Source organism: Sphaeramia orbicularis, chromosome 6 (assembly GCF_902148855.1).
Source record: "Sphaeramia orbicularis chromosome 6, fSphaOr1.1, whole genome shotgun sequence".
Classification (NCBI taxonomy): Eukaryota; Metazoa; Chordata; class Actinopteri; order Kurtiformes; family Apogonidae; genus Sphaeramia; species Sphaeramia orbicularis.
Genome location: NC_043962.1, coordinates 9833125 through 9848624, shown reverse-complemented (window position 1 = coordinate 9848624; position 15500 = coordinate 9833125). Strand labels below are relative to the sequence as shown.

At 43.9% G+C, this 15500-nt stretch overlaps 1 pseudogene; it reads right to left on the bottom strand.

Annotated features, from left to right (window-relative positions):
• Window positions 1-14967, bottom strand: part of LOC115421002 (spondin-1-like) — a 29557-nt pseudogene extending 14590 nt beyond the window's left edge.
• Window positions 14968-15500: the final 533 nt, after the last annotated feature.

The window sequence follows — 15500 nt, the reverse complement described above, 5'->3', positions numbered from 1 at the left end:
TTTCTGATTCATCCTATTAAAATATGTAAGATTTAGCACATTTAATGTCTGAAGTAGAGAGTTTCTAAGAAATTGTAGAGCAGTGTTATTGGACCGCTCTACCATCTGAGCCATGGCCGCCCTATATGGTATAAAGCACATTAGAATTTCATTGTGTATGCTCTGTGTACACTGACGATGTAAGGATCTTGAATCATGACATTTCCAAGCCGAAGTCATCTGGAAAATTCAAGAAATAGTGCGACACATAATCCTGTTGTCACACTGTGGTGAGTATTTTTTTTTTTTAACAATTTTATTTATCATTTCTCCATTACAACTACAGGGGTTGGACAAAATAACGGAAACACCTTAAAGAATCAACAAAATATAATTTAATATGGTGTAGGTCCGCCTTTTGCGGCAATTACAGCCTCAATTCTCCGAGGTATTGATTCATACAACTTGTGAATTGTTTCCAAAGGAATTTTAAGCCATTCTTCAGTTAGAATACCCTCCAACTCTTTTAGAGACGATGGCGGTGGAAATCGACGTCTTACTTGAATCTCTAAAACTGACCATAAATGCTCAATAATGTTGAGGTCTGGGGACTGTGCCGGCCATACGAGATGCTCAACTTCATTAGAATGTTCCTCATGCCATTCTTTAACAATTCTAGCTGTATGGATTGGGGCATTATCATCTTGAGGTGAAGGTGTTTCCATTATTTTGTCCAACCCCTGTACATCTTTAACTGTTTAAGTGCCAGACAGTTAAGGGGCTAATAAGCCTTAAAAGTGCCACAGAATTTGGCCGTTTTTCAGTATTTCGCGTCGTTTTTATAATATTTGAAGAATCCTGCAGGAAACCGCTCGGTAACATCTGACCGATTGCTGATTAGATTCAAAACGCACCGGACGCAGCCGATTCATTATGATCGTAATTTGCATCATTTAATAATAATAATAATAATAATAATAATAATAATAATAATAATCTTTATTTATATAGCACTTTTCATACAAAAACTGTAGCACAAAGTGCTTTACATATCAGTTTAAAAATCAGTACCGCCCCCCACCCACACCCACCCACACACACACACACACACACACACATATACATGCAAACCCACATATACATGCAAACCCACAAGCTCACACATACTTAAGAAGACTGACTGAGCACGGGTAGACCAGAACAAAAATATACAAGTAAAAGTAAAACATCAATTTAGGAGGCGCTGTCTCAGGGAGCCATCCGCACCAGGAGGCAGCCGCCGACCCCGGCGACCAGGCACCAGCAACACAGCCCCGCATCCCAACTAGTGGGAGAGGGCCAACTGGGACTCCCACCCACCAGAAAGGAGCGGACCCCAGTGAGAGAAGGCGCCACAGCCCCCGGAGTCCACAGCCGCCCCCCGGCATGGAGGGCTCCCTCTGATGAAACACCGGAGAATAAAACATTAAAAAAATTTAAAATATTATTCGGTCGCGTGACCTCAAATTCCCGTCTGCTTGGTCTCAAAAGGGGACACAGAAAGAACGTCATCGAAATGTGAGAAAGAAATGGGGGTGGATGGTTTGTTTGTACACAAATATGGCGTGTTCTCCAAAGCCTGATCGGCCCGTGGCACTTTAAAGGTTGTATTCGTAAAGCCGATTTAATCGGCCCATGGCATTGAAAGAGTTAGCATATCTTATGCAATTCTTAAACCCCCCCCCCCCACATCCAGGTGGCATCCCCACAAATACATCCATATAAATACAGAGACAAACAAAACACCAAAAAAAAAAAAAAAGACTCAAACCAATTTATGTTCATCATTTTGGTCATATCACCAACATTCTGGACCTCTTGCATAAGGAAAAAAAAAAAAAATCCCAGCAGTCAGACTGTGGGCACTGAGAAGACTAGATGGCAGTAAAGAATGAGGAAGAAAGAAAAATGCATTAAGTAAAACAAGGAATCAGGAAAAAGGCAAATTCCTGATATGAATTATAAACTGTGACCAGGTTCTATCATATTTATCCTCCAACCCCAGACTGTATACCTAATTTTCTCCAGGTCCAATCCCAACATCACCTCCCTAATCCAATGAACATAGGCAGGAGGGTTCTTCCCCTTCCAGTTCAGTAATCAGACGGCGGGCATGTAACGATGCAAAGGCAATTGCATTTTTGTGGAGATGGGACAAGTTTAGATCATCCCTAACTACACCGAAAATGCCTATCAAAGGGTCAGGCTGCAGTGTTTGCCAGGTATCACTGAAAGTGATTGGAAGATTGAGTACCAGAAACTATACAAACGGACATGAGCAAAACAAACACTGTGGTGAGTTTTTAACCGTCCTGTCTTTTGTCAGGTGGTAAAACAGAATGAGTCTAAGAGGAGTGGAAGGAAATGAAAGCTGCAGCTGTGCACTGGAGTCACTTACGACACTCGGCAGCATGCACTTCTCCGTCTGCTCCAGCTCCTCGTTACATTCTGCAGGATCGGACTTAAGCATCCTCTGACGAGTGCGTAGGCCCCGCCCACACGTCACACTGCACTCGCTCCAGTCGACCACGGCGACAGCATACACGGGATGGTATCTGCAGACACGGATACGCTCAGATACTTCAGATACTTCATACATATCGGCTACGTTCACATTGCAAGTAAAAGTGGCATAAACCTGACTTTTTACCCGTATCGATGACCGAAGAACAAAAGCTCCTTTCTGAAAAATGTAAAATTTAAAATATCTTCATGTTTTCTTGCAGAATGCTATTTGTAAAAAGTAATATGGTCAATAAATAACACTGGGTTACAAAAAATGTTTTTTGCAAGTTGTCTAGGTTTTTTCAACTGAATTCGGACCATTTTGCACCGCTGAATCCAAAAATGACATCTGTTTTTCTCAATCAGGTCAGGTTTTTTTGCTAATTTGATTTTGAAAAATTTGATCTTCTCACAAATTGATGACATTTTTGTGACTTTATCAGTTGATTTTTTTAATATAGTTCTCACCCAAAATAGGTTTTAAGAGAAAAAAAATCATTTTCTAACAGGATGTATTTATTATTTATTATGTATTCACCACAGATGTAGCAGAATACGTCAGGCTTATTTTTGCAAGATCTTCTAGTCGAAGCCATTTCATTCACCTGTAATATTAAAAAAAAACATTAATCATGAATTGGCAAAAGTAAAATCTTCAGAACTCATTTATTGCAAGAAATATGAAAGAATTTTGTATCATATGTGGTGGAAAAATTTACTTTTATATTTTATACTCTTTATTTTATACTGTTAGTACATCTTCTTTTAATGCTGAGTCATTAGTCATTATGTGTGATGTTTACCACTCTGTAACACCCCCAACCCAGGAACGGAGTTCTTGCCTTGAGTTAAAACCCAAACACCTAAATGTCTGAATGTGTAGATAGAGAATGGCGCCTGCACTCCAGATTGGATCCAAGCAAGGTTAGAGTGGAGAGGTCATCATGACCTCTTCACGGAGCAGAGAAGGAGTAGTATGGGGTGGTACGATGTACGTAAGGAATGACATCATAGTTTGAGGGGGTTGGATTTGGTTCTATATAATCTTTAGTTTTCTCTTGTTTAAGCAGACTTCACTTACAGAGTTTCTCTGTGATGACTTCTCAATAAATGCATTTATTTATTTTAACTCTAACTTTCTCTCCTCCTCTTTGTGTGTGGGTTATCAGTTGAACATTTCCATAACAAATTGGCGCTGCGAGCAGGGTTCCATGTGTGCTGTCGGGCGGGGAACGGAGGTTGGTGGACTGATCATCCTACGGGCCAAAAAAGCGGCTGTAGCCCCGTGGTAAAACGACACCGCAGACGGGGGACCGGCCCCGAGCCCCGCCCGTCTCACCACTGGAATCGGAACTGAGTTCAACGCCACACACGGTGAGAAAGTTACAGTTTGGGGTGTTGGGGCTGTTACTCTCTGTGTTCCAAACTCACGTCACTGGGCACGTCACTGAAACAATAGTGGCGTGCGATTCGGGTTTATATATATATAAAAAAATAAATAAATAAAATAAAATAAAAAAATAAAAATGAAAAATAAAAAAAATAAATAAAAAATAAGAATAAGTATATATATATAGACCTGAGTCGGGTTGCTATTGTATGCAAATACAATAGAGTACAGGCGTTTTTGGGAGATTTTTTCGCCTTCAACCAAAAAGAAAATCGTATAGGGTTGCTATTGTATGCAAATACAATAGAGTACAGGCGTTTTTGGGAGATTTTTTCGCCTTCAACCAAAAAGAAAATCGTATAAGGTTGCTAGTGTATGCAAATGCTAGTACAGGCGTTTTTGGGAGATTTTTTCGCCTGCCTTCAACCAAAAGAAAAATCGTATAAGGTTGCTACTGTATGTAAATACAGTAGAGTAAAGTTTATAACAAACTTGAAAGCGTTTTAGGTGATTTTTTCGCTGACAACTGAAAAGAAAAATCAGGGTTTTTTAGTATTTTGTTCGCCAAGGAACAAAAACCACTTAGAAGACGTTCTAAGTGTAAAAATGGGAAACCGGCCGGGGCACAGTGACGGGGGTGGACAGAGAGGCCCCTATTCCAAAACCCATGGGTAAAAAGAAAATATGGGGAAATTGTGCTTGAATGTGCTGATTATTGGGTAAACATGGGTATTTTTTCTAAAATGCCAACTTTGGGTGTGCAAAAACTGAATGAGTTAAAGGGAGGCAAAGAGAGAAAAAACAAAGTCAGGGAATTTAAACAATAGGAACCTTGTAACAAATGTTTTGAGATGTGGTGAATGAAGCAAAAACAAACTGAGGCATGTGTAACCGTAGATGACACCATCTAGCTGTGTTTTTTTCCCTTTATGCCTAATTTGTTAGAATATTTAAACCACTTCTTTTCATTCATAACTTTATACTTCCCTTGTATTTTTGTGCGACGTCTGTGCTACGTCTGTAAGATCTGGTAAATTATGCTGCTGGTTATAAAAACAGATATAAAACAGATTATACAGATTAAACAGTTATATTTTATTGTCAAGGAGCTTGAGCTCCGCCACTTTACCATATACTATATGCCCCCCCCCTTGTGTTTCTGTGCAGGCAGCGAAGTTGGTGTCCGGGTCTGGACGCCTGCCCACAAAGACGCCGCGAGAACCCGCCCCCCCTCCCGGAACACTCAGCCGTAATTCCAGAACCGGCCAAACGTCAACGGGCCCCAGCAGGCCCCCCAGGTCTGCTGACCCCCGGCCTTCTCCACCACCGGAGCCAGACTCCACACAACCCGACTCCACCCCCGCTGCTGATGCTGCAGGCAGGGGGGAGGACTGACTTCTGGCACAGCTGCACAAATGCCCACGGTGGACCACGGTCCTGTTGTGGTGTTCAGGGCATGGACATTCACTGAAACATCTACCTGATCCATCCGAGGGACTTTCTGCAATGAACACAGACCCACTGGGTCCGAACTCAGGCGGCTTCTGGCTGCACAGATGACCCCTAGCCTCTGCCGGACGTTTTTTCCCACCTGAGGCTGTCTGTCTGCATGGAGACCTGAAACAGGCCTGATGAGACAGTGGAAGATTCCAGACGCAGGGCAGGGGTCACTTTCATCAGACACTCTGGACTGGTCCCGACCCCCCCCCGGGGAACAGCGTGGGCGGGGACCGGAGAACACTCGAGGCCCACCTACACCCGGAAAGGGGTGGTCCGACATGTGGAGGGGTGGGCCACCTCTGTGGCCAACCAGGACATGGGAAAAGGGACTGCCCACAGAGAAGGCGGGCGGAGACAGCCACGTGGAGGGAACGGGGCAGGGGATTGGCTCGCGGCCCTGGAGGGCGGGTCTCCAGACACGGATTCCACACCCACTACAGCTTCTGCTGCACTGCCCAAGGGAGGAGGAGGTGACACACACACACACACACACACACGCTCAGCTGTGTACTGACTCCTATCAGAAGCTCCCTGTGGTTGATCTTACTATAAGCAGGTTTAAGTTATTGTTTTTAGTAGATAGTGGAGCTACATACTCTGTGATCAGACATGTAGACTTAACACCTACACTAAAGTTGAGTGGAAAAACTATTATTTCTGTGTCGGCTGGTGGTAAACAGGACAGAGAGAGCTTTACTGTTCCGTTGACATGTGTTTCACAAGAATGTACTTTCTAACATTCTTTTTTTACTCGCACCCGTCTGTCCCATTAATTTGTGTGGGCGGGATTTGATGTGCAAATTGGGGGTAAAACTTGAATCGGGTCCAGAGGGGTTAACGATAACTCAACAAAACACAGTCGCAGGCACAGATCTCCACTCACATTGTGTGTGCATACACACAATGGTTAGGTATGCTGCTGGGTGACCAGATTCTGTATACCACTGGAAAGTCTGTTCCCCCCAAATTACAGAAAAATGGGTCGAGCTAAGTGACAGCAGACTTCAGCCTGGCGCTTATGTCTCACCCCCAAATGATTTATAGTGTGCTTCTCATTTCAGTCCTGGAGGCCCTGACCCCACATATGAGGAAAAGTTTTTTCACACAGAGTCTGATAAGCTCACAACTGGTTACATGTTTTGGGATTCATATTTTTTTGGGCATTGTCTGTGTCACTGACTGATAACCAACATTCTTTTTACAGGCTTGGTGCTGCACCACGTGTTGCTCTTTCCAAACCATGCCATGCAGATTGGAAAGACGTGGGCCCGTTTGTGGAAAAGGCCTTGCAGGTGTCAGATTTGTGTCCCACCTCTGACCCGGCCATCATGTTCGCTCCCCGACTGGGGGTATACAGACAGAGCATGATATCAGTGTTTCACTGTCAGAAAACTGTACAGTTGTTAAATGATGAAGCGCTCACCTGTATGTCTACATCTCCCACAGGCCTCTCACCCGTCTCCGTGCCACCCAAACTGGCTGATATCCCACCTGGTGTCTGGGCTACTGGTCCACATGATGTGGGTCTCGTCCGGAACTGCCCACTGGTCATCATTACCCCGCGATCTGATTACAGGCCATGTCAAAAACAGTCCGAGTTCTAAGCTTATTTGAATGTGGGAATTATAGTTCCATGTCCTGATTCACCGGTCAGGACCCCAATTTTTCCTGTGGAAAAAAGTGCGAACCCCCTGACCCAGACACATGGCGGTTTATTCAAGACCTGCAGGCAGTAAACAAAGCCGTGGTTCCACACGTGCCCACGGTTCCAAATCCACACAATTTTGTCACAAATTCCGCCATCTGCGTCTCACTTTTCTGTTATTGACCTGTCGAACGCGTTCACATCTGTGCCTGTGCATGCAGATAGCCAATATTGGTTTGCGTTTCAGTTCAAAAACAAAATGTACACATGGACACGCATGCCTCAGGGGTATTGTGAGGCCCCAACCATTTACAATTCCATTTTGGCTGAGTCGCTGTCCCACCTTGACCTCCCACCAGGTGTTGCTCTTTTGCAGTATGTTGATGACCTTCTCCTTTGTTGTCCTTCTTCACAGGCTTGTGTCGAGGCCACAAGGTCGTTGTTGCTTCACCTGGGGGAGGAGGGTCATAAGGTCAGCGCCAAAAAGCTCCAGTTTTGTAAACAGCAGGTTGTGTTTCTGGGGCACCTGATCTCTCAGAACCAAAGGCTCATCAATCCTAAACGGATTCGAGCCATTCAGAACATTGCTAGGCCGGTCACGAAAAAGCAGATGATGTCATTTTTAGGTATGACTGGTTATTGCAGGGCGTTCATTCCTGATTATTCTGAGCTCGAGCACCCTCTGACATCATGTATTCATGGTAAGGGCCTGAATGCACATGATAGAGTTGTGTGGACATCTGAGGCTGAACAGGCGTTCACGTCTCTCAAAATGGCCTTGGGTTCTGCCCCTGCTTTGGCCCTCCCTGACCCGGCCAAACCATTCACACAGACTGTGGATGAGAAACGTGGGTTTATGTCTTCTGTTTTGTTGCAGGCTCACGGTGACAGATTACGCCCGGTGGCGTATTTCTCCACTAAACTTGACTCTGTGGCTGCGGGTCTTCCTTCTTGCCTCCGTGCCGTCGCTGCATGTGAAAAGGCTGTGGCTGCATCACGTGACATTGTTGGGTATAACCCTTTGACTGTGTTGGTTCCACATTCTGTCTCTGTCATTCTTTTAGAGCAGAAGACCCACATCTGTCCGCAGCCCGGTGGCGCAGATATACCACCGTTCTGCTGGACATGCCAAATGTCACTGTGAAGCGCTGTACGACGCTTAACCCCGCCACACTACTTCCGACTGCTGAGGATGGAGAACCTCATTGTTGTGAGGCCGCGTTGGAGCAGACATGTTCCCCTCGCCCACATCTCTGATGTGCCCTTGTCAAACCCTGACTTTGTTTTCTTCACAGATGGTTCTTCTTTTAGGGACGCGTCTGGCACGAACAGGGTTGGTTTTGCGGTGTGCACGTCCGTCGACACGGTCTCCTCAGGCCCCTTGCCCTCACACTATTCAGCACAGGCGGCTGAGCTCGTCGCTTTGACGGAGGCCTGTAAGTTGGCTGAGGGCCATTCTGTCACTATCTTTACTGATTCCAGGTATGCCTTTGGTGTGGTGCATGACTTTGGGGCCCTGTGGAAGCACCGTAGATTTTTGAAGTCCGATGGTAAGCCGATTCTGAATGCATCTCTTGTGGCACATCTGTTGGATGTGTTCTTCTCCCTTCTGCTATTGCAGTTGTGAAATGTCAGGCGCATCAGAAGGAAGACACTGACGTCACGCAGGGGAACTCCCGAGCAGATGCAGCTGCCAGGGCTGCTGCGTCCTTGGAGGCCGCCTCCTCCTTCTTGTCTCAGCAGTCAGAGGGGGCCCCTCCCGCGTCAGTGTCTGACACACAGTCCTTTGCCACTCCTGATGAAAGGCGTGTTTGGGCCTCGTGTGGTTGTGCACTGGATTCTTCTTCTGTGTGGCGTGCTGCTGATGGGCGACCTTGTCTACCCAAACATTTCTTCCCCTGGTTTGCTAAGTTGACACATGGCGTAGATCATGTGTCTAAGGGAGGAATGTTAGATGCTATAGCACAGTATTGGTTCACGAAGGGGTTTACAGTAGTTGCAGAGAAATTTTGCAAGAAATGTCTTATCTGTGCTGCTCATAACACTACAAAGTCTTTCCCATGTCGCTCAGCAGGTCACGAGCAACCACACCTCCCTTTGACCACCTTATGATGGATTTTGTGGAGCTGTCTCCAGCTGAGGGTAAAAAGTATTGTCTGGTGATGGTAGACATGTGGTCCAAATGGGTTGAATGTTTTCCTGCAAAACATGCAGACAGCTCCACAGTGGCTAAGGCTTTGTTAACTGAAATTTTGCCTCGTTGGGGGATCCCAAAAAGGATCTCATCAGACAACGGTACTCACTTTGTGAACACAGCACTAACTGAGTTAGGGAAAATGCTAGGTTTTGATCTAAAAACACTGTGCATACCATCCACAGTCAGGGGGGCTATTGAAAGGGAAAATAGCACCCTAAAATCAAAACTGGCTAAATGTGTGAGGAAACAGGTCTTAACTGGGTCAAGGCCCTACCTCTGGTTTCATGCAAATGAGAATGAGACGTAGGAGTCGAAGTGGGCTGAGTCCTTTGAGATTATGTTTGGGAGACCCCTATACAGGTCTCCAGCCCCCCCCAACCAACCGGGTGACATCATTGTTGGAGCATGACATGTTGTCTTAGTGTAGGAAACTCTCCTCTGAACTATCTCAAGTACAGGTATGGTGAAATCAGCATACCGGTTCCTGCAGAGGGGCTGCTCATCCGCTGCAGCCGGGGATTGGATCCTGGTTCGGGACTTCAGGCGAAAGCACTGGAAACAGCGCAGGTGGCGAGGCCTTTCCAGGTGCTCCTGACGACGCACACAGGTCAAGGTTGCTGAACGTGCCACGTGGATCCATGCGATCCCTGTAAGCGGTTTCTGGAGAACGCCAACTGCTGCAGCCGAGGACGGGCCGGAGCATCGATCGACAGCGTAGACTGGACGACTGGACACCGGAGCTGGACACAGCTGTATCATGCACCTACACCACAAGACTCACTGGTTGAAACCTAGCGGTGGTAACGACCCCAGTGACGTCTCATATACACTTATCCTTTGCCTGGTCGCTGGCGAGTGACTGAAGATCCCCTGCCCCACACATACACTGATTCGATGACGATGGAGGTGATCAAAGGGTCAGCTGTCACCTGCATCACCCTCCTGTGCCTGTACATGTGGTACATGGACACATTCTATCAGGTATCTGATCCTTCACCAACACATCACATTCCTGTTGCGCCCTGGTCTGTCGGAGGACAGCCAGGGTCAGAAGAGCTTCGGAGACGTCACGGCCGTGACCTCCACCTCATTGATCACCACGACTATAGCGATAACACATGGTGGCGAGTGACACGTGATCTGACACGACGTGTCACTAATCAGTCTTGCTATGTGTGCAGTTTGATGCCACACAGCTCACATGAAGATACTCTGTTCGCTCCTTATCCTCTCTCGATCAATCACACACTGTTGACAATGATAAAGTGGACAGTGGGTGATTGGCCGTCTGTCGAAGAGTATCCCTGGCTGAGGTGGAAACCCAACATGACCTTCAGAAACCCCAGAAATTTCTCTAGAGATACTAATACTACTATGGTACAGAAAAATGTTGTTTTTCGGCTGAGAGACATGTCTAATCCTTTTTTCATTCCACAGTTGTGTTTCCATTCCCCAGTCACAGAACACACACGTTATAATTTGGGGCACACATCTGGGTGTAACATTACTCTCAAGGTAGCATGTGGGTTAGCAAATTGTGAAAACAGGACTGATAAATACACTTTTCCAACAACAGGGACACTCTCTCCTTCTCCATTTATCGTCGTTTATAATCTCACTGCATTATTAGGTAAGTCCCCACTGATACGTTATGATTCTAAGACTAATGTTACGACTACATATAATGACGTACTAGCTTTAACTCCTTCTGATTATGGGTATGTCTGTCCTACAGATATGGTGTGGACGTGTGGTCAACACTCTTATTGTATTTCCCAGCATGATGGGCAGGTACATGTCACCTCTCTTATTTGGTTCCAGCTACTCCAAATTGACCATCAGCCAGTTATGTCACCGCCTCACACCCGTGTAAAACGGGACCGGATTTCAGGTGGCCATAAGTTTGCAATCAGTATTATTCCCATGTACGGCCCTGCTCGTTTATCTTGGTACATAGAGGAGCTTTCTGTGGAGCTAGAAAATCTCACGCGTCAGTTGAAAGAGGATTTGATGCTCTTACCAGTGAGATGAAGGCTCTCCGCACTGTCACGTTACAGAATAGGGCAGCTTTGGATCTCCTATTGGCCGAAAAGGGAGGTGTCTGTCATCTTATTGGCGATCAGTGCTGTACCTATGTACCTGATGTTACTGCTAACATGTCAGATGTCCACAATCAGCTTGATCACCTTAGACGGGTCCTACATGAGGAAAACACTGCATACACTACAACAGGTTGGGATTTTTGGGGCTGGCTGATGTCTGGGGGATGGAAGACAATGTTGATGAAAATTGTTGCTATGATTTTTGGTGTTTTGTATTACTCCTTGTATTATCCTGTTGCATCATTCCAATAATACGGTCAATGATCAGCAATGTGATTGGTACTTTTAGTATGGTACTGCATGAAGTGATTGATGATGATAATAACGATTGTGATTTTGATGACTTAGATGATTTTGAGGATGACGAAGAAAGCAATGTGTAATCCTGTAATCCTTATGGTTTGATGATCATTTATATCATTTATTGATACTCGTACGTAAATTTTATGTTTTTGCATGATTGATTCGGTTGAATAATCAAAAGGGAGGAAATGTGGTGGAAAAATTTACTTTTTATATTTTATACTCTTTATATTTTATACTGTTAGTACATCTTCTTTTAATGCTGAGTCATTAGTCATTATGTGTGATGTTTACCACTCTGTAACACCCCCACCCAGGAACGGAGTTCTTGCCTTGAGTTAAACCCAAACCTAAATGTCTGAATGTGTAGATAGAGAATGGCGCCTGCACTCCAGATTGGATCCAAGCAAGGTTAGAGTGGAGAGGTCATCATGACCTCTTCACGGAGCAGAGAAGGAGTAGTATGGGTGGTACGATGTACGTAAGGAATGACATCATAGTTTGAGGGGGTTGGATTTGGTTCTATATAATCTTTAGTTTTCTCTTGTTTAAGCAGACTTCACTTACAGAGTTTCTCTGTGATTGACTTCTCAATAAATGCATTTATTTATTTTAACTCTAACTTTCTCTCCTCCTCTTTGTGTGTGGGTTATCAGTTGAACATTTCCATACAATATGATGTGAAAATGCCCATAATGTAAGCAAAAATGTTAAAAAGCCAATATGTAGCATAGTTCAGAAAGTTGACCTGATTGAGCAAAATTAATGTGATTTTTGGATTCAGCACACCAAATGATCCTAAATCAGCTCAAAAAACTTAAACAATAAATTTGTTGTGACCAGTGTAATGCATTATTTACACTGGTCTACAAGGAAATGCTTCCAGAATAAAAGTAATGAATTTTACCACATGAAAGTCACTGATAAAGAAAAATCAAGTCAAAAATGCTGGTTGGCTGAACTTTCCAAGATCAGCCTTGGGTCAAAATGTGAAACTCAAAATTAACGAGAGAATGGGTTTGACTCAAAGGAATTTTGTCTCAGAGCTACAAGATCTACTTCAAACACTGTCTGCACATTAGAATACATTCACTTTACAGGTTCTATTTAGCGGAATTTCTAAAACTATTCTATAATGTACATAACCAATATATATGTTAATAACACTTAATCATATACCTTGAAAACATCAGCAAACCGACACTTTGTCATTTATTTTCCAATTAATCTTTTAAAATACGTACATAATGTTTTTTTACATTTTTAAAAAATTATTCCTTTTTTTTTTTTTTTTTTCAGAAAAAATTTTCAATCGCGTTTTTTTTTTTTCATGCCTAAAGAGAATAAAAACTCAGGAAAAAAAATTGATTAAGGTTCTCATAATTCGTGCATGAAAGGGTTATTGGTCTCATACATCTGAGAACTCAGTTGGAAACATCCATATTTACTTCCATAAACACACTGTGGTATGTGTGATGTCATGTCTCTTCTGTACACTACATGGGGTCACTTCAGGACCATAGACAGTTTCACACATGAGTCATAATGTGAACAACCACACCAAAAAAAGTCGGATTAGATCATTCAGATCCGCAGTGTGACGTATTAACAGTGACATGAAGTGGACGACACATGATCGTAATAATAGATCAAACACTTACGACACTCCGGCATCATGCACTTCTCCACCTCAGCCACCTCTTCTTACACATTGACCCGTCTATAGAGGCATCTTACCATACGTTCACGCCGTCTCATTCCCAGTCCACAGGTGACACTGCAGGGGTCCCACTCCCCCCACTCTCACACACCGCTGCTGGGGCTGTGGAAATGACAGCACAACTCTGGGTGATTTATCTGCCTTCATTTTAAAGTAATGAAGTAAAATTAACATTGTAAAGATTACTTCAAGGTTTTACAGACTCCACCCACTGATACACCACAACTCCTAACAGGATCAGGGGGTCAACATACGGCCCATGGGGCAAAACCGACCCCCCAAAGGTCAAATCTGGCCCCTGGGGTGAATTTGTGAAGCCGTGCCTACTGCAGACTGATACATGTAAACCATACGGACGAAAAACTGAAAATGAAACTTAAGATCATAACTGGGGCGGGGGGGATGAAGAAAACTGGGAAATAATACATAACAGTGTGTGTGTGTGTGTGGGGGGGGGGGGGGGGGTAATTAATTGTACAGAGGAGGAGGGACTTTTCCATAAGTACCCCGACCTCCCCCAATGATTCACAAAACTTATGAGTAACAGAAAATATCAGCTTGACAAAACAGTGATTTATTTATATTCGTGATACATATCGATATGTCTGATATGAAAAAAATTATCATGATATTTATTTTTTTCCATATCGTCCAGCCCTTCTTATTGGATGTAGAGTATTTTTTTCTTTAACACGCACAAATATATTTTTACCTCTGAGTATTTTGATCGCTTTGCTTTGTGTTTGCGTGTTTATTTGTTTGTTTGTTCGGAAGATATTCAAAAAGTTATGGATGGATTTTCATAAAATTTCAGGAAATGTGATACTGGCACAAGGAAGAAATGATTACATTTTGGTGGTGATTGGGGGTGGGTGGGGGCAGATCTGTCTTGGCGGAGGTCTGTGCTGTCTGAGTGCTTTCCTTGTTTATAACTTGTAACCTCAGTGAAGACAAAGCCTCGCGCCCCCTCTGGCATCTGTGGCGCCCCCTTATGGGGTTAAGAACCACTGCATTAGACAGTGAATAGTCTGATCTAGGAATGAAGAAGAAAGAAAGAAGAAGAAGAAAAAAAAGAAGAGAAAGAAAGAAAGAAAGAAAGAAAGACAAAAGAAGAAAGACAGAAAGAAAAGAAAGAAAAAGAAAGAAAAAAAAAGAGAAAGAAAAAGAAAGAAAGAAAGACAAAGAAGAGAGAAAGAAAGAAAGACAAAGAAAGACAGAAAGAAGACAGAAGAAAGAAAGAAAGAAAGAAAGAAAGAAAGAAAGACAAAGATCGACAGACCGACCGACCGACCGACCGACCGACCGACAGACAGAAGACAGACAGACAGACAGACAGACAGACAGACACAGACAGACAGACAGACAGATAGATAGATAGATAGATGATAGATAGATAGATAGATAGACAGATAAAACCAAACATGTAGGTTCCTTACAGCACTCATCGTTGACGGTACACTTCTCTCGTCTCCTCAGTGTGGTTTGACACAGCGACCCTCCTCAGATACTGTTTGACGTAACGCTCTCTGGACCTCATCCCCATCCCCAGGAAACGCTGCAGGCCGACCATCTGATCCACTCCGACATCATCACGTCGATGGCTCTATCCAAGAAAAAGAGGCAAAAAACAGGCGTGATGCAACGGTGACTATTTAAGAACATCTTGGGTTTTTTTTTTTTTTTTTGGCAGGTTATTGTGGAAAGTTCCCTGGTACTGGAGCTTTGTTATAAATGGCCTTTACGCACCGTTACGCTTTGCAGTGCAGACGCCCTGTTGCTATTCCTCATTGCAATCAGTGCATCCTCTAAGTAGGCCTAAGTGGTAATACCACACGCTAGTTTTGGTCAAAAAAGTTTGGCTGCCACTGCAAAAGCTCCGTGACACTGAAAACAAAGCAAAAAAGGCCGTTCCCAGGTGGGTTTAAAACCAGGTGTTGGAACAGAAATGTTTGTTTTAGAAGGCAATGGGTGACAAATTAAATGGAAAACCAAATCAAGTCTTTGGTGCTTTCACACTAAACGTTTTTTAAATGTATTTTCTATTTGATATGACTTTACCTCATAAAATGCAAATAGAGAGATAAGGCCTTCACAAAAACATTGAAAATGTGGCTTATCAA